At 37.8% G+C, this 21340-nt stretch overlaps 1 protein-coding gene across 1 annotated transcript in view; it reads right to left on the reverse strand.

The window, feature by feature from the left end:
* Positions 1–21340, reverse strand: part of LOC309631148 (uncharacterized protein) — a 595395-nt gene that overhangs the window by 357551 nt on the left and 216504 nt on the right. The window lies entirely within an intron of this gene.

Consider the following 21340-nt stretch of genomic DNA (forward strand, 5'->3'; position numbering starts at 1 on the left):
CCTGAACCTTTTCTGGATCACCTCAAACCATCAGGACATACCTTTGTACACTGCCGTGTTACCATGGCTTATTTTTTTATATTTCTCTCTGGCCTTGACTCCCTGTGGTCACAGAAACACAAGTATAATAGAACATCATTCTCCCTATATAACTGTCCCCTGCCAGCTTCCATACAATGCTCCTGAGGAAAACTTTCTGGCCACTACCCTGAAAATGTAGGAAGGACTTAAGCCAACCGTCAGGAAGAAGTGCACAGATGTAGTGATGCCCAGAGGTGTGTGCACGGGGAAGCCGGTGGGAGGAGCAGCAGCAAGGAAAGGCCAGTGAGTTGAGGTACAAGGTTCTGCAATCTAGATCAACATGCTTTCTGCATATAGCCCTTAACACTTTTAGATTTCTTTGAAATATCTGGCAGATTCTTGAGAAGGAAAGTTCCTATGTCCCTACTTGGCTCTCTGAGAAAATATGAGTCTGTGGTCTGTGTACTGGAGGGAATGTAGATTGTAGACCTGGGAACAAGCTGACACATTGATTAACTGCAGTTCACTCTAGGTGCCCAGAAAGGAAAGCAGAGGATACTGTTGGCTCCCTACACACAGGACAAACCTTGCACGGTGCCAAGGAGATCGTGCAAAGCTCAGCTTCGCACAGATCCTCAGCACAGGTCTAGGAGAGAGGACTCTGCAAAAAGTGAAGCAAGATGGTTTATAAAGTGAGAGGAAGCTTTGAGAGAGAAATGAAGTTGTCATGACAGCTATTCCAAAGATAAGTATTACTTCTGTGAGGCATGTGGTGTTTTAGTAAAGAATCAGGCAAAGTGGGCAATACTTTTACAACGATGAGGTGCCAATGCATCATCAGTGGTAGTATCTAACCACGTGATTCCTTAAAGCACCAAGGGTGCTGGATGTGGGGCTTCTCCCTGTTCTATAAACCCTTCACTGGGGCTGGTCCCGTACAAAGTGTATGTCCAACACTCTCTCTTCATTGGGTTTCCCTTTGCCAGCCTGGACAGACTGGAGGCACTTACTGCCCTTCTCTTGTCCACACACCTCACACCATTGTCAGAACCACCCATCATGCCATTCCTGGAGAGACCCCCAAGTTTCTAATCTTTACTGCCTCTATTCCATGTTTAACTCTCCAAGATCTCAACCTCATGGAATACAACTTTCTTCTTTGCAAGGTGATGGTGAGAGCTGTGTAACCATAGGCCTATATTTGGAGTAACTGTGGTCATTTTTACCATTCAGTTCACAAAACAGTTCACTATTTCACAAATCTGCTCAAATCACTAACCCTGCATTGAGTACACAGCATTCAGGGTCTTAGGACAATATATGGGAGAACTCTACTTGGAAATTACTGACTTAAGGAAAAATCTAGAACCATAGCTCCTTCCTCCATCTAGGTAGGAATACAATTTTTCAAGTTGTCCACACTGTATGTGGGCATACAAGTGATACCTGTAACACATATTTTATTTGTTTAATATATATATTGCAACTTTTTAGGACACATTTCTCTTAAATGGAAAGTGAGAATGGATATATTCTTGCAATTTCAAACCCATGTATTTTGAAAAGGCAGAGAAAATAAACTCTAAATGATAAAAAAGGAAGTTATGATTTTGAGAAAGATGAACATAAGTTCTTATTTTTGTAAATTATTGCTTTCTGCAGAAAGAGAAAAAAATGTTTATGACATCTTGGAAGAAAAGTGCTTCATTAAGGGTTACTTATTTATTTATTTTGCAATCCCTATCAAAATACCCAGGACATTTTTCACAGAGCTAGAACAAGTCATTTTTAAATTTGCAAATTAATACAAAAGATCCCGAATAGCCAAAACAATCTTGAGAAAGAAGAACAGAACTGGAGGAACCACACTCCCTGATTTCAGACTATACTACAAAGCTACAGTAATCAAAGAGTATGTGTCCATCAACAGATGAATGGATAAAGATGTGGTATATATATACAATGGAATACTACTCAGCCATAAAAAAGAATGAAATCTTGCCATTTGCAACAACATGGATGGACTTGGAAGTTACTTTGCTAAGTGAAATAAGTCAGACAGAGAAAGAAAAATACTTTATGATATCATTTACATCAATATGTGGAATCTAAAAAAATAAAACTAGTGAATATAACAAAAAAAAGAAACAGACCTATAGATATAGAGAACAAACTAGTGGTTACCAGTGGAGAGGGGGAAGTGGGGAGGGGCAAGATAAGGATAGGAGATTAAGAGGTACAAACTACTATGTATAAAATAAATAGGCTACAAGAATATATAGTACAACACAGGGAATATAGCCAATAGGTTATAATAGCTATAAATGTAATATAACCTTTAAAAATTTTGAATCATTTTGTTGTATACCTGAAACTTATATAATTCTGTACATCAACTATAGCTCAATAAAAATATAATACTTATGCCATAAGACTAAAATCTATAAAAAGAGCTGCTGTAATTAAATGAGTGAGTAATGAACTGACCATATTGTATAGCCAAAAAAAAAAAAAATTAAATAAGAAATAGCATAGCATCAAATATCTCCTCTGCTGCCCATCTACAGTCTAGATCACACACATCATAACATGATTTTCTATTTATTAAAGAAAAGGTGAAGGGGCTTCGCTGGTGGCGCAGTGGTTGAGAATCTGCCTGCCAATGCAGAGGATATGGGTTCGAGCCCTGGTCTGGGAGGATCCCATATGCCGCGGAGCAACTGGGCCCGTGAGCCACAATTACTGAGCCTGCGCGTCTGGAGCCTGTGCTCCGCAACAAGAGAGGCCACGATAATGAGAGGCCCGCGCACCGCGATGAAGAGTGGCCCCCTCTTGCCGCAACTAGAGACAGCCCTTACACAGAAACGAAGACCCAACACAGCCATAAAAATAAATAAATAAATAAACCCAAAGTTTAAAAAAAAAAAAAAAAATTAAAAAAAAAAAAGAAAAGGTGAAGAAAAAACTTGCTCTGATTTTTAATATATGCTTCCAAAATAAAACAAATGAACAAAAAATTATGTTTTCAATGAGGAATAGATTATTAGTGAATAATCATATAAAGTTAAGGCTAAAAATTGTTGCCATAATGAAAAATTGGTTACATACTGACATCTTTAAAAGAAAAGCCAAAAATTATATATTTTTAAGCTTTGTTAATTATATTTTAGGCTTATATTGTACTTACTTATCAGCTCTGATTTTCATGTAAGCAATTATTATATCACGTTTCTTTAATTTTGTTCCAAACAATTGATTCTTTAAATTCAAGTGTGGGATTTGTATTTTCCCTATTAAGTTACATTTTATGAAAATGCCACATTATTCATGTTAACCTGATGTTACAAATGCTAAGAAATTTTTTGTCCTATTCACTTGATAACTCTCAGATTTTTATTTCTTCTCTGAAAGTCAGAAGACTAATCAACAGTTCAGGAAAGAAGAATAAGTACTATGGAGAAAGCTTGCTAATACCCTGGATGAGTAGTAATAGGTTGATTGATGAAGAATAATAAGGGTCGACCTTATAACTCCAAGGATTCTTTTGCAGAAAATTTTTTGTATCTTTTATTGTGATGTACAAGGAACTCCCATTATACCCATTACCCAGATTCCACAATTGTTTACATTTTGCTCCATGTGATTGATTTCTGTCTGTCTCTCTATTTGTGCATGTATGTATACATTTTTTCTGAACCATTTGACAATAAGTTGGAGACAATGTATTTCTTTACCCCTAAAAATTTTAGGTTATATTTCCAAGGAGCAAGGACATTTCCTTACATAATCCCTGTATAATTACCACAATCAGGAAACTTAACATTGATATCTGAATGTTATGGACTGAATGTTTATGTCCTCCACCAAATTCATATATAGAAGCCTTAACCCCCAATATGATGATATTTAGAGTTGGGGTCTTTGGGAGGTCAATGAGATCATGGGGATGGGGCCCTGGCCCAATTGGGTAAATGCCCTTTAAGAAGAAACACCAGACAGCCTCCACTCTCCCCACCCCCACCTCTCTCTCTCTCTTTCTCACTCCCTTCTCCCTTTCCCTCTTCCTCTCCCTTCATGCCATTTGCAACCCAAGGGGAGAGTTCTCACCAGAAACTGACTGTAGTGGCATGCTGATCTTGGACTTCTAGCCTCCAGGACTGTGAGAAAATAAATGTCTGTTATTTAAGCCACCCAGTTTATCGTATTTTGTTATGTAAGCTCAAGCAGACTAAGACACTAATCCACAGTCTATATTCGAATTTTATCAACTGTTCCAATAATGTCTTTTATAGCTGCTTTCTCTTCCTTCCTCAGTTCAGGGTCCAACTTAGGCTCATATGTTATAAGTAGTTGTCATGTTACTTTAATCTCCTTTGATCTGGAAACTTTCCCCTAACTTTGTCTTTCATGACCTTGAAATTTCCTCTTTCTTTGTCTTTCATGATCTTGACATTTTTGAAGTGTACAGGTCAGTCACTTCATAGAATGCCCCTTGGTTTAAGTTTGTCTGTTGTTTCCTCATGATTATGTTCAGGTTATTTGCTTTAGCAGGACTCTCATGGAAGTGATTGGTTGTCCTTCTTTGCATCATATCTGAAGGTATTTGATGTAGGTGGTCCCAGTATTGATGATGTTTACTTTGGTATTTGCCAGGTTTCTAGACTGGAAGATGCTATTTGTCACTCTACAATTAATAAATTATTTGTTTAGAGATAAGTGAAGCCTATGTAAATGTCCTGGTTCATCAAAATTTTACCCACAAGTTTTACCCACCAGCATCCAATGATGATTTTCTAACTCTGTCATTCCTTCTACATTTATTGGTTGTCATTCTACAGTAAAGAAGAACAGCTCTTCCTTCTGTTATTTTAATTTAAATAAGAAAGGACTTATGAATTTTTATTTTATATAATGGACTGTAAGTATAACTATTGTTATTGTTGTTATTATATTTTGATGCTTAGATTGTTCCCAAATCTGTGCAGTGGAAGCCCCTTCAAGCTGGCTCCCATGTCCTTTTGACATGCCTCTGTCATTCTTTGGGCACTTTCTTATTTTCTGCCACAACAAGATGTTCCAGTCTCATCTTGTTCTTTCCTGCTCCAGTTCTAGAATCAGCAATTTCTCCAAGAAGCCATGATCCTCCTTCCTTTTAGTGGAGAAAGGTGATTAGAAGTCAAGATCATCTGGGCATTAGGTGTGCTCTTGGCTATAAGTGTGGCTTTGTTTCAAGGCTTCTCAGCAGACAGAGGTGTGTACACACACACACACACAGTTAGTTTCTTTACCTCATTCAAAAATTGAGAGTTAATTCTCTTTCTTCATTTTGTTTCCTTTCTCCTTTCCTTTTTCCCTTTTCTTGTCTGGCTACCATTCTCTATCTTTCTCCCTTTATTTTACTTCTTTCTTTCTTTTCCCATGTTTATTCACAGTCTCCTTGCTTATAGTCAAGAGAAATGAGTCTCTGAGTTTTCCAGGCACAGAAATCATGTACATCTCTCATTTATTCAAGAAAGAATGGGGATAGGAGAGATGCTGCAGACTGGAAATGTCCCAGAAAGAGAGCATGCTGGTGGCCCTCCAAGCCCCTTGTTCTCTACCAAAAGAATGAGGAATGTTGTTCCTGGCAATTGTCCTTTGCAGCATCCCTTGGCCTGGACATAATCACTACAGAGAAGTGAGAGGAACACAGGCTTAATGTTAAAAACATCTTGGACCTATGTCTCCCAACAATTAAACATAACCTTAAAAAAACAAAAACTTTGCTGTTTGAAGAAATTACACCAGACACTTTAACTTGTTTTAAGATCCTTGAATAAAAGATTCATAGACTAGAGTAGTACCGCCAAAGAAGCAAAATATTTGGGATTCATAATTTGACAGAAAATGACTTTCTACTTTAACTACCTAGAGATCTAATTAAAGGGGGTGATTTTTTTTCTCCCATACAATGGTAGGTCCTGACTAACTGGGTGTGAAAATAAAATATACATACCTGGTGCAAATGTAGGGCTCAAAAATCAACCTTTCTGTACAAATTCAGGGCTTATAAAACTAAGGTTCCAAATCTGATACACTTTTCAAAAATATTCTAAAGGGTTCATCTAGGTTGATTTGTCCGCCTTATTCTTGACCTTACAGCTTTTACCAAGTCACAGATTCACAGAATTTTAGTCAAAATTATGCAGTCCTACCTTCTCAGTCTATGTTTACTTTTATTTATTTATTTATTTATTTATTTATTTATTTATTTATTTATTTATGGCTGCGTTGGGTCTCCGCTGCTGCGCTCGGGCTTTCTCTAGTTGCGGCGAGCGGGGGCTACTCTTCGTTGCTGTGCGCGGGCTTCTCATTGCAGTGGCTTCTCTTGTTGTGGAGCACTGGCTCTAGGCACGCAGGCTCAGTAGTTGTGGCGCACAGGCTTAGTTGCTCCGCAGCATGTGGGATCTTCCCGGACCAGGGCTCGAACCTGTGTCCCTGCACTGGCAGGCGGATTCTTAATCACTGTGCCACCAGGGAAGTCCCTATGCTTACTTTTAAAGGAATTATTTACTATGACAATTTTAACAGGCAGAGACTATTGAGAATTTTACATCACTTTGAATAAAATCCTTTCAGTGCCTATAGTAAGGTGATAAGTCAATTAGCTTTCAAATATTTCAATCAAGCATTCCTTTAGTTTATTTATTGACACCTGACCATGTGCAAGGACCCATGTACGTGTTGTGGATGTAGAAGTCTGGCTGGTGCATGGAGATTAGATGGCAGGGGATCATCGATAGAAACAGGGACACCAGTTTGGAGGCTATTACAACAACAGCTTATGCAAACGGTAACGGACATGGACTAGGAAGATAGGTAAGGTAGTGGGTTAGCTGGGATTTAGATATATTTTGTCAGAACTCACAGAATATGCTAATAGACAGGATGCGGAATGTGAGAAAAAGAAAGAAGTCAAGGGAATTCCCTGGTGGTCCAGTGGTTAGGATTCCCCGCTTCCACTGCTGGGGCACGGCTTTGATCTCTGGTCTGGGAACTAAGATCCCACGAGCCATGCTGCGTGGCAAAAAAAAAAAATAAAAGCCAAACATGACTTCAGGATTGTATTTGTTTTTTAGCCTGAAAAACTAGAAGAGTGAAAATTGTCCTGCATATTGGAGAGAAAGACTAAGGGAGAACACACTTGGAATGGGAAAGAAGACAAGCATGTTTTGTGGGCATGATCATTTTGAGATGAGTATTCTGTTTCAAAGCGGAGGTGTGTTAAGTATTCCAAGTGGATAACTTCAGTGCGGTTCCATGGAGGGAGCAGGACTGGGAAGTCATCAGCTTATAAACAGGATTTTATAGCATCAGACTGGGTCCCAAAGGTCTATTTTTAACTGGCATTTCTTGAATCCTTACTGTGTGCCAGCAACTGTTCTGAGTGCCTTGCATGCACTGATTCATTTAACTGTAACAGAATTTCAATCCAATCAGGTAAATACTTTTATTACCATTATTTACAAATTAATAAACTGAGAGCAAAGAGACTATGTAATGTGTCCCAAGTTGCATTGCTAGTAAATGTCAAAGAAGAATTTGTATCCGAATAGTATGAATCCACAATCTTACTGTTAATCATTATACTGCTCTTATTTATGTGATATGATCCTGCCCAAAAGAAACTTATGATTTAGTTGAAGAAATAAAAGTTGCACAAATGAAAAAAACTAAAGATTAGTTAGGTACTAGCATATTTTGGCATTGACTATGAGGCAAAAGAGTTTAGAATATGTGTGAACTTCCAAGATAATGGGACACAGCAGTAAATAGCGGCTTCATTATGATTAAATTACATGCTGGAGATCTGAAAGAATTTTGCTGGTTCCATAGATATCCAGTTATAGATTAGCTTAGTCATGGGTATTATCAAGCTCATAATGGCTAATTATTTCGATATTGTGCACACCTTGCCCTACTGCCTAGCACTTTTGTGAAATCTGTCATTTAAGTCTTTTGTAGTCACCCTTCATAAATAGCAGTGAAGAGTGCTACTTAAATATTCATTGCATTAACCCCTTGTCTTCTAAATAGACAATTATAGTCTATGTTCACTTCATTCTACATAATAAGCAAGAACTTAGGAACCTTGTGGGAATTTCACTTAACACAACAGATATTTATGGAGCACCAAATGGAGATTGGTAATGTACTTAGCCCTGTGAGATATCTTTGCCGCAAGATTTTACAAGCTCTATGCCAAATTGTGCTAGTTAATTTCCCTCCTTTGAATATAAAGCAGGGGTCTCTAACTTTCTGATGAGGAAATACTTGTACTTTTCCTATGCAATGATGACCACTTAACTTGAACCCTGCTGTTTGATATTGCCTTTGCTGACAGTGTTGAAAGTTTGTGTTATGAGAACAGACTTCCTAGAAACATTTTCCAACTCAAAGAATTATTTGAACGGAGTACTGTCTACAGTAGCAATGAATGTTTCTCTTGTGTTCTAGGGATTGGCCCATGGACCAGTCCAGCCTATCAGTTTTTCCTGGGCCCATGAGCTAAAAATGTTTTTCCATTTCTGAATAGTTGAAAAAAAAAAGAAGAATATTTCACGACATGGGAAAATTATATGGAATAAATTATATGAAATAGACTTTTAAAATAAAGTTGTATTGGAACATGCTCATCTATTTACGTGTTATCTATGGCTATTTCTGTGCTATACAACAGTAGAGCTGAGTCTCTCATGACAGAGACCACATGTCCTGCAAATGCTGATCCTTTACAGCAAAAGTTGCTAACCCCTGCTCTATATACTTGAAAAAAGAGTCAGTCAGAACATATTTTGGAATATAAAACAGTTATTCATTATTATACTTCTGTCCTTGAAGATCATAGCCCTATGTGGCAAAGCCTAGTCAAAAGTAAGAGGACCATTTTTATCAATGAGTTAGAAAATAGAACAACATTGAAGCAAACCAACAAGTCATCACTTTAAAAAAATTAACTTGATAACAGTCCTAGAGACAGCCAAATCAGAGTTACCATTGGCTTCTTTCTAATGACTCTCTACACTTCCTTTAAGAGGACTCATTCCTAAATGCTTTCAGATGGAAAATTCCAGGGCTCTACATATGCACTCATATTGGACATTTTTTCTGTAGAAGAATGTGGAGAAGAAGGCTTTATTGTCTAAGGACAGAGCCCTTGGACTTAAAACAAAAGCAAGATGATTAATTTATAATTGCATAAGGCTCTGACTAGTCAGAATATCTAAAAATTTAATTATCTCTTGTCATACCCACAACTTAAGTTGGCAAATAACGTATATTTATGTTTGGTTTGAAATGAGGAAACTGAGGCCCAGAGCATCACTGCTGTATCACTTTTTAAAAAGCACTGGGGTTAGAGTCAAAATCCCTGATCTTCTTCCCACTCAACTCTCCAAGCAACAGTATCCCTTATCTAGAAACAGAAATAAGAACCCTTGACCAGCTAACCTCACTGGGATGTTTGTTGTAAGGTCAAATGAGATATATATGAACATGCTCTGAAAATGCCATAATACACTTTATAAAAAGAAGAAGAAAAGAAAGAAGAAAGGAAAGTAATTTGCTTAGATCAAGTAACTCTTGGATAACTGGGGGTATTCACCTGCCTTCCAGCCCTGTGTTCATCCCATTAGCCAAGGTTAATGGAGGTGAAAATAAAAATAATTTGCTATAGGAACCCATGCTTTTGGCCATCAAATGTTTTAAGCTTAGTCAGGACAAATTTCATACCAGAGGGACCTGTGACCCACAACTGCACTGCTCTCACCTCTTTCCTCTAGCAAGAGAAACAAAAGCTTTACACCCACTGTAACAAATGCCATCAATTCAAGATTTCTTTTTATAGCACGGATGCTAATATCATGAGTATCAACACAACAGTGTTCCAGATGCCACTCAATCTATGTATTATTTAATAAATTACAAATGTACTTTACTGAATAATATAATTGATAAAATCACCTTATCTTTGGACTTCAATGAATTGTGTGTGTGATGGTGTTGTTCTTCATTACATGCCTGAACGCACTCATTAAGCTCAGAGTGAACAAATAAGCCTAAAAAGCACAAAGATGGTGCACCTGAACCAGCAGGAAGTCCACATTTCAACCACCCCAGGATCTGACAGGTCTATTCCCCAAGAAAGAGCATGTTCCAAGCATTGCACCTACATTTCATATTCAAGAGGTGATTTAGTTTTTTGCTTTTCAAAAAGTGAGGAATGAGAGCTGAATATCCTTGATTATAAACATAAACTTAAGATGGAAAGATTCTTAAATTCACCTATTTTTCAAATTATTAATACCTTTTACCTGTGTTATTGAAATGCCTAAGCTCATTTTCAAATTCATTTTCCCTCAAGCTGTGTATACCCTTGCCTTAAAATAGCACCACATTCCTGGGAACTTCTGCGGCTTTTTCATTCTCTCCTTGCTATCTGATAGCAAAGGATGTACCCAGCTAGTCTGACAAAGGCTCTGCACAAGGGTTATACAGCTTCAGCCCTGTTGGAAAGAATTTCTGAGCCAGATTTGGCTGATGTAAAGGGTTCATTTTTCTGGGTTCCCAAGTTTGAACAAAATCCATTCACTGATGCTTTCACCAAATATGTATTGAACACTGGAATATTCTGGATTCTGGGGATAAAAATAGACAAATAGAATAGACTAGACAAAGTCCCTGTTCCCATGATTCTCACATTTGTGGGGACAGAAGAAGAAAGACAAACAGTAAACAGAGCATCTAGCACAATAGGTTTCATTATAATGAAATATAATATGTACAGTATAATGTACAGTATAATATGGTATTATAAAGTGCTAGGGTGAAAATATGACGTGATAAGAGAGCCAAGTGGTAGCTGGAGCTGGAAATACTATCTTACATAGAGTGCTCTGGTCAACGTTAATAATGCTCTGCAGTACTGCTGGTTGTCCTCTTTTTTCAGGAACACTGCAGGGTTACATTTGCTCACATTTCAAAAAACTGGGCATGACTATATGAAATATAGTCAGCCTATGAAATATGAATAGAAATGACATGTCACTGTAAGGCTGAAGAATTTGGGAGCCAGTGTGCAACTCTCTGAGGTGTTTCCCCCTGCTGTGGCAGAGCTTTAAGCCTTGTGTTGAAATAGTGGCATTACAACTTCTAGTTTCTAGTCTGGCATGTAAGAATCCTGGAAATCACCACTGCTTTCCACACAGGAAGAAAAAAGTTGAAAAAAACTGAAAATCAACAACTCTTCTTAGATCCAACAGAGAATTGAGGTTACAGGGCAAAAAATTGCCCCCCTCAAGTTGGAGAGACAGACAGGTGGATACAGAGAATTACAACTTATTGGAATAAAAACCTGAAAGTAGAAACGTCCATGGGAACCAATATCAGGATAAGAAAATCTAAATGGTAATCGATGGAATTGCTGGTGGCTCAATATGGACAAATTTGAGAGTTAAAAATTCCAGGGGGCTCAGTCTTAGGAGGATGGCCTACAATTTTGTGAGGTTTACCTCTAGGAGCCCTACCAGGTTCTCACCGTCAAGATAATAGAAAAATTCCCTGGTGCTTCCAGAAGGGAAGGAGGGAAAAGGAACCATTTTGAAATACACACAGAGCACTCTGTTTTTATTAGCAAGGCATGCCCTCAAGAGAAACTATTTTACTAGAGCTTAATCAACTTGAGTTTTATCAGAACCTAACTGATCTAGAATAAAGGAAATACCCAACTCCAGCTCCCTCTAGCCTTCCTGCCTAAACTAAGGGTGATGGGGACTGAAAAGCACTAGTGAAGGTCACAGCCCAAGGGCACAGGCAAAGGCTCACTAAAACCTGAAAGTCGAAGCATAGAACTATAGGGTGCTTCCTCTCCCCCTACACCTTACCACAGTATCAATAGGGCTCCTATAAAATAGGTAGATACTATGGAAAGAACTGCATGCCTCAGAACCTACTTAAGAAAAAGTCTCCAGAGAAACCCAAAGACAACAGGAGAGACAAAAGCAAGGGCACCAGAGGAAATTTTAGCTTCTGACACCTACAGCTAGAGCAAACAATAAAGACAGCCTAGCTCTTAATCAGATAAACACAAAACCTCACACCAAAAGTCTATTTACCTCAGTACATTTACCTAGTACATCATGTCTGGTTTACAACAGAAAATTGTAAACAGATGGGTAATGTAAGCAGAGAGATGGAAATTCTAACCAAAAGGAAATGCTAGAAATCAAAACACTATAATAGAAGCGAAAAATGTTTTTGAAGAGCTCATCAATGGGCTGGATATAGCCATGGAAAGAGTCAGTGAACATGAAGAAATGTCAGTAAAAACTTCCAAAACTGAAACGCAAAGAGGAAAAAAAAAAACTTAAAAGATAGAACAGAATACCCCAAAACTGTGGGACAATTATAAAAGGTATAACATATGCATAATGAGAATACCATAAAGAGAAGGGAAAAAAAGAAAGGAACAGAAGAGATAATTCAAGCAATAATGACTGAGAATTTTCCAAAATTAATCACAGGCACCAAAGCAAAGATCAAGAAAGCTTAGAGGACACCAAGTAGGATAAATATATAGGTATAAAAATATACCTAGGAATATTATATTCAAAATGCAGAAAAATCAAAGACAAAGAAAAAATCTTGAAAGAAGCCAGAAGAAAAAACACCTCACCTATAGAGTAGCAAGGGGAAGAATTACATCAGATTTCTCTAGAAACTGTGCAAACAATAAGAGAGTGGAGTGAAATATTTTAAATGTTTTTTAAAAAATCCACCAACCTAGAATTCTGTATCCAGCAAAATTTACATTTCAAAAGTGAAGGAGAAATAACACTTTCTTAGACAAACAAAAATTGAAAAAATCTGACACAAGTAAACCTGCTTTCCAAGAAACATAAAATAGAAATTCTTCAAAAAGAAGGAAAATGATACGCCAAAAACTCAGATCTACATAAAGAAAGGAAGAGCATTAGAAAAGGAATAAACAAGGGTAAAATAAAATCTATTATTTTTCTTATTTAAAATTTTAAAATTTTTTTATTGAAGTATAGTTGATATACTATATTATATTCGTTTCAGGAATACAGCCTAGTGATTCAGTATTTTTACAGTTTATGCCCCATTAAAAGTTATTACAAGATAATGGCTATAAATCTCTGTGCTATACAGTATATCCTTGTTGCTTATTTATTTTATACATCTTTTAATCCCATACCCCCAACATGCCCCACCCTCCTTCCCTCTCCCCACTGGTAACCACTAGGTTGTTTTCTAAATCTGTGAGTCTATTTCTGTTTTGCTATAAACATTCATTTGTTTTGTTTTTTTAGATTCCACATAGAAGTGACAGCATACAATATTTGTCTTTCTCTGTCTGACTTATTTCACTAAGCATAATATTCTTTAGGTCCATCCACATTGCTGCAAATGGCAAAATTTCATTCTTTTTATGACTGAGTAATATTCCATTGTATATATACCATGTCTTCTTTATTCATTCACCTGTTGATGGACACTTGGGTTGCTTCCATGTCTTGGCTGTTGTAAATAGTGCTGCTATGAACATTGGAGAGCAAGCACCTTTTTGAATCAGTGTTTTCATTTATTTTCAGATATATACCCAAGAGTGGAATTAATGGGTCATATGGTAGTTCGATTTTTAGTTTTTTGAGGAACCTCCATACTTTTTTCCATAGTGGCTGCACCCATTCACAATCCCACCAACAGTGTACTAGGGCTCCCATTTCTCCACATCCTCACCAACCTTTGTTATTTGTAGACTTTTTGATGATAGCCATTCTGATAGGTGTGAGGCGATATCTCATTGTGGTTTTGATTTGCATTTCTCTGATGATTATTTTTCTTATTTTTAATTGATCTAACAGATAACAGTTTGCTCAAAATGAGAATATCAACAATGTATTTGGTAATATAGCTTATGGATAACTAAAATTAATGACAAATATCATAAGATATGGGAGGGAGAAACAGAGAATACTATAATGTACTTGTACTACTCACAAAGAGGTATATACTGTTATTTGAAAGTGGACTTATATTAGTTGGAATTGTATATTGCAAACTAAAGGAAAATCACTAAAAAAGTTAAAAATAATATAATTGACATGCTAAGAGAATGTCATATATTAAAATCAGAGAAGGCAGAAAGAGATGGAAGACCCCAAAAGGAAACAAACAAGGAAGAAAAGCAATGAATAAAAAATAGTAACAAATATGATAGATATTGATCCAACTACATTAATAATCATTTCAAACATCAGTGACCTAAATATACCAGTTAAAAGACAAAGACTGACAGAGCGGATAAAACACAAAACACACACACACAAGACCTGACTATATGTTATCTACAAGAAATAAGAAACCCACTTTAAATATAAACACACAAATAGATACAAGTAAAGGGATTGGGGAAAAAAAGGTAAAGAGATGGAGAAGTTTATACCATGCTAACACTAATCAAAAGAAATTTGAAATAGTGGCATTACAAGATAGTGGTGCCTTTATCAGCCTGGGTCTCTCAAGCCCATGATGAGCAGAGCCCTCTTGCTAATCCAAGTTAAACATACAGGGAAAATAAAAAGCTAACTTTTGTTATTTTAAATCATTGAGCTTTGGGGATTGTTTGTTGGCACAACAAAACATAGCCTAGCCTGACTGGTCTGGGTGGTCAAGGAGGAGCTCTCTGACAGGAACCTGAATGACGGGTGATAGGAGGTCCTGTGCATATCCAGGGCAGGGGGCTCCAGGAAGGGAAACAATAAGAATTGAGGTGCTGAGTCAGGAGCACGCTGGAGTGTTCTAGAACAGTGAGAACAGTGTGGCTGCAGCAGAGTGAAGAAGGGACAAAATAGAAGATGGTAACAGAGAGAGTCAGGGCTGGATACCAGAATAAAATCCAAAATCCTTAATAAAGTTCTTTTTACATTTTCATCTGCAAGAGAAGAGAAGCGTATTAGTTTTCCCTGTAACAAATTACCACAAACTAAAGAGCTTAAAACTACACAAATTTATTATCTTACAGTTTCTGTGGGCCAGGAGTCTGGGCGTGGCACAGCTGGGTTCTCTGCTCAGAGTCTCGCCAGACTGAAATCAAGATGTCAGCATGGGCTATGATCTCATCTAAGGCTTGGGATCCTCTTCCCATCTCATTCAGGTTGTTGGCAGAATTCATTTCCTTGCGATCGTAGGACTGAGATCCCTATTCTCTTGCTGGACATCAGCCAGAGATTTCTCATAGCTCCTAGAGGCTGCCCACAAATCTTTGCAAATGTCCATCCCCCTCACAACATGGCTCCTTTCTCCTAGCACAGCAGAACGGCCTCTCACTGACATCAAATTTCTCTAATTTCTGGGAAGACCTGGACCCTTTTAAAGGGCTCACCCAATTAGGTCAAGCCCACTCTGGATAATCTCCCTTTTATTTAACTCAAGTCAACTGATTTGGGAGCTTAATAACACCTGCAAAATTCATTTTGTCTTATAACGTAATAATCCTGAGAGCGAAATCTCATCATATTTACAAGTCCTGCTCACGTTCAAGGGATTCTTCTTCCAAATAATCACACGTAGTGTGCACATCAGGAGGCAGGAATCTTGGGGGCCAGCTCTGAATTCTCCCTACCCCTGGGAACCATTTGATGATTTGAAGCAGCAGAAGGATACGATCTGGCTTATGTTTTAAATGCATTGCTCTGGCTGCTGAGTAAGGAATAGTCTGTAGTCAGACATGGGCGGAAGAAGGGAGAGCAGCAGCCGGTGATTACAATTGTCCAGGAAAGAGATGATAGGAGCTTGAGCTAGGGGTTAGCAAATGAGATGATAACATAAGTTAAAGTCAAATATTATATGGGGGCTTCCCTGGTGGCGCAGTGGTTGAGAATCTGCCTGCCAATGGAGGGGAGAAGGGTTCGAGCCCTGGTCTGGGAAGATCCCACATGCCGCAGAGCAACTGGGCCCGTGAGCCACAATTACTGAGCCGGCGCGTCTGGAGCCTGTGCTCCGCAACAAGAGAGGCCGCGATAGTGAGAGGCCCGCGCAACGCGATGAAGAGTGGCCCCCGCTCGCCGCAACTGGAGAAAGCCCTCGCACAGAAGCGAAGACCCAACACAGCCATAAGTAAATAAATAAAATTAAAAAAAAAATTATATGGATTATACTTTTTAGTATACACCTATGAAATAATCAGATAGTTCAATAATATACACTAGAATTTTAACACAATGACAAATAAGCACTATACTTTTATGTACAATTTTTTTTATGTTAAAATTTGACCAAACAGTTCTTAGCCCACGGGGCTATGACTATTTCAATCTAAAAAATAAAGGATGAGGGGCAAAACTTAGAGATTGTGCATCCCCATGTGCCCGATGTATTTTGACAAGTAACTAAGGCCCAGCATATGCTGGGAATCATATGTACCCAAGCCTCCTTTCTCCTTTACAGTGGGAACCACAGAGACTTCAAAACTTGTTACTAGGGGACACAGAGGGAGGATATTGTCATATGTTGGTTTCAAAGAAAACCAAACAAAAGTGTGATATTACCAGTTATTCACATGAAAACCTATCACCCCCATGCCTCCTCCTCCCATGAAAATACCACAGAGGTAGAAAGATCTGGAAGTCTGGTGCCAAACAGATTATACCTATCAGTAGAGTAAATAACCTGATAGATCCTAAGTAGAGAAGTTTGTTCATTTAGCACATAATTGTTGAAATATTTGACCACTGATTTTTTTTTACTTTACATCTATTAAAATTCCATATATTATGGGAAATTCTTCCAAATTATTTGGTCCCATTATGCTTTTGCTGGGCAATTTTTATTACATGTGCCATGTTCTTAGGTACTTGTTTAGGTAATGTAGACAGTCTGGCTAGAGCTAAAAACAGCTGGAAACATTTCTGGAATTGAGAAATTCCTTTAATTTTGAACAGTTACAAGAGAAATTAGCTGTCCAGGAAAGAGAAAATGGAGCCTAATAAAGCTAGAAACAGACACAAATATGTCTACCCAGAATGAAAGGAAGATTTCCACTGGGAAAATACTCTCATAACTGGAAATTAGCCTTCTCTTTTTGACAGCTAACTAGAGTACTTTAAAACATTCTCTTTAGGATGACTGGAATAATTATGGCTACTGCATCCTTCTGTGGGGAAATGGTTCATGGAGAGATAAAGACCAAGAGTAAGCAGGCTGAATAGTTCTATCTAATTAAAACCTGTCATCTAATTAAACACATTCCCAGCAATAGGAGGGCTAGTTTTCTGATAGGGAAACGGTGTTTGTTCAAAGCAAGAGTCACACAATCAAATGTTCTCACTAAGCATCACCAATTAGCCTATATTTAGGCACAATTTCTCTTGTTATGGAAACAAGGACCCAAATTTTTCTATATGCAAATTAAATACAACACTATTCCTCTTACACAGGGTGTCTCCTGAAAAATATGTTATTCCCTTCTCTTGTTGAATATATTGGTGATCTTTGTAATACATGAACATCAAATTATAAATCTAGGCAATAATGATCTATTTTTCCATGCTTTCTCCTTTTTGTCATTACAGGAATGACTTTATCCTAAGACAATACCATGCAGCTTGACTTTTTGAACTTCTAAGTCCTGAAAACAACTGTGCTTCAATTTTGGCTTGTCTCACTGCAGCAGTCAAATCAAGTTAAAAATGCATGTACATATGAGCAGCTTTGACATCAAGATTTCATTTGGCTATTAAACATTCACAGTATTGTGGTTTTCTAAGCATTGCCTATGTATCCACATACAAGACACCAAGATTCAAACTCTGTTGAAAACAAACATTTTGAAATAATTAATTTTCTGCCACTGGCTTTATTCCCATTATAACCTCCACTTCCCCCAGGTTAATATGGGCTGGTCCCACGTGCAAGGACAGCTGTTGTTCCTCTCATCCTCCTATAGAACCATCCAGCCAACTTCTCTTAATTACACGTTGTTCTAGGCCCAGCTTAGCCTGTCCAAGTGCTTGCTAAATTTTCTTTGCTGCAAGTGGTGCTAGCTACAAAGCTATACCAAAAAGTACATACGGCAACTAAAATGAAATCTTTTTTCCAAATTCCAAAGCAATTATTCCTTCTTGGTGACTAAACAAGAGACTACAGTGTTAGTTACACAGAAGTTTCCATCTGAGAAAGTGACATTGAGCTTTTAATCCACTCGCCTGAGGGCCTAGCTTTGTAACCAGCCTGCTCCTATTGGTGCTGGGTTGCCTAGAGATGAATTAGTCATATACGTTTGCATGTGTGCAAGAGGGAGATGGTCCTTAATGCTGTGGAATGTTAGCACTCCTGACTTTCCAGGAAAATGGTCGTGTTCTCGGCTCCATCAAAATCACACTCGTGTAAAAATCTCAAATGTCTTCCCTTGTCAGAGAATGAGCTTATTATGCCTCTCTCAGCGTTTCTCTTCTCTAGCAATTAGGAAGTCTCAAAAGAAACTTTTTGGTTGTATCGAAATCCCAATTTGCATCATTTATTTTTTTCCATCATTGCAAGGTGATGAAACTGAACTCTACTAGGTATACTGCATAAGCCCACATCTTTGTATCTCTGTGCTGCCTTTTCTTTTCTTTATCCTACAAGTAAATGTCCTTCCTCCTGGAAAGGAAATCCAAGCAAAGCTTAGCATAACACCTTTAATAAAAGATAAACTTACTCATACAGGGTGATTCTACATTGCCTTCTCCTATACAAACAAATATATATAGATATATAGACATAGATATAGATATATCTGAATCTGATTGGCCCAGAGTTTACCTTAGACCCTTTATCTATTATTTGGTTATACAGGCAAGAACTCTTGCTACTGATATATCCAGATTGTCTGCTTTTATTGATAAGAATATTGATTAGTTAAGTGATTTGCCTAAAATCCCATGACAGAGTAAGAACAAAGCAGGACTGGAAAGCAATTTTCCTTCTTATAGTTTATGTAATATTTGTTTTGCTGATCAATCTCTCTCGCCAGGAGTTAATTAAGTACCTACCTTGAGAGCAAATAAAGAATTGAATATGGAAAATGAGCACATTAATTCAGAAAAAATGGTCACAGTAATTTAGCTATTATTTTGGTGATGAACACACACATAGACAGATAGGTAGGTAGGTAGGTAGATAGATAAAAGCATAAATTATATGATTGCTACACCATGTTAATTCCCTGGCTCTTTAGGAGATAAGATCCCTTAGACAAAGAGATGGCCTTGCTGGAAGCCGAGGAACTTAGCACAAACTCTCTTTCAGCCCCAGGATGATTCTCTGGCAACACTAAATTGAACTTCCACGATAGACTGCACGGGTTGCTTTGCAACAGTTCACTAAGCAGCACCACAGGTAATAACGATGGAACCAGTGGTCAAATCACAAGTGACGAAAAGCTGCTGTATCATTTCAAAGCAAATTTGTGATGTTTTTCACATTTTTCCAGTCACAGTTCTTGGTTTAATTTCCTGAATTCAAACACATCATGTTGACAGTTCCACAAACCTTGTTCAAGTAGTAGATAATCTTATTGAATAACAGATATTTTGTTTTCTGCATTTGATGTTCTAGTATAATGAAATGTGACGTATTATCTGGGTGATGTCAAGTCTGTGAAATATAAGGTGATATTTTTCTATTTAATGGCAAATGAAGTGGCATTAGTGTGATTGTTTATTTGCAACATTTTTTCCTCCAAACAAGATTACTGGCTTGCTTACTCAAGGGGTGGTAAGGCTGTTTTAAAGACATCCTGATTGGGATTATATACAAGAATTGACCTTCAGTAAAGCATTAGAATGGGCTCTGCACAGAAGAGACATGAACGAGAGCTCCACTGTGGTAGTTTGGGAAAATGACACCACTTCTTCCCATCTTTTGGTGTCCACAGTTTTGCCATGAAACTGTGCTGTACTCTCCTTCTCCTTTGGCCAATCCATTGCACGTAGAGGCTTGGAATGGACTTCTTGCATCTGGCCTTGTCCTTTTGTCCTCTACAATTTTCATAAGAAAGCTCACTTTGACTAGCCTGATGGTCCCAGAAGGAACATCAAAGTCTTATGAAACAGAGCCAGTTCACCAATACATGACTGAGCTGCTGAAGTGCAGACAATTAAGTGGGCCCAGCCCAACCCCCAAACATGTAAGCACAGGTAAGATCAGTAGAGATGCCTAGCCTACCCCTGCTGACTCTAAAAACAAACAACAAATGCTTATGGTTGTATGTCACTTTGTGGTTATTTATTACACAGCATTAATTGTGACGATAGTTGAATGATCCACTGTGGATCTCTTCGTCCCTCCACATCCTTTGACAATGCATATCCTGGGCCCCACTCTCAGAGATCTTGTAGTCAAACAAGAAAAAGGAATGTTATTCAGCAGTGGCCATGTTCCCAGCATTATGGGGAGATACACAAGAAGAACAAACCATGGTCCACGTCTTCAAGAAGTTTACAATCTCGTTGAGAAAGATAATTCACATACCCACAACAAGAGATAATTATTATCAGTGTATATTGACTAGGCTTATATCAGTTTTGTTGGACACCTTTATCAAAATGTGCATGTTTTGGTGGCAGGCAAGACTCCCTGAATCTAAAAACTCTTGTGGTGTGGGCTCAGGGATATATATTTTGGAAAAGCTCCGCAGGGAATCCGAATGCCCTCCCCTGGTTAAGAATCAATGTTAAGGGTTAACACTGAGTTACCCTCAATGAGGTCAGTAGAGATTGGAGTTGTCACAAAAGGCTTAAAAAGGTGGGGTCTGAACAAGTTCTTAAAGAATCACAGGATTTGGATGAATAGAAAGAGGGGTGGGAATCCAAGCAGAGAGAATGTTATATACTCTAGAATGGAGATGGGAATTAATATAGCATGGAAAGAAAAGAGACTGATTGATTGACTGATTTACCAAGAACTTCTTTAGTATTTACTCTGTGCCGAGTGTTAGTCTGAGTTCTTTACAAATATTAACTGTCACAGCAACATTATGAGATAGGCACTAATATCATTCTCATTTCATAGTACAAGCTGACCAGAATGGAAGAATTCCAATACTCTCTAGTGAATGATCTTGCATGGTATTAGTATTCAATAGAAAAAGTCTAAGTGTCAAGAATAACTTTTCTTTGCAAAGAAACCTATGGTTACCAAAGTTGCTGTCCACTACCTTTAAATTAGACATTAATTTTTTTCTTGAGTGTATATGGGTTGCAAAAAGGAAGATGGA

Source organism: Balaenoptera borealis, assembly GCF_965194805.1.
Source record: "Balaenoptera borealis genome assembly, chromosome: 6".
Taxonomy (NCBI): Eukaryota; Metazoa; Chordata; class Mammalia; order Artiodactyla; family Balaenopteridae; genus Balaenoptera; species Balaenoptera borealis.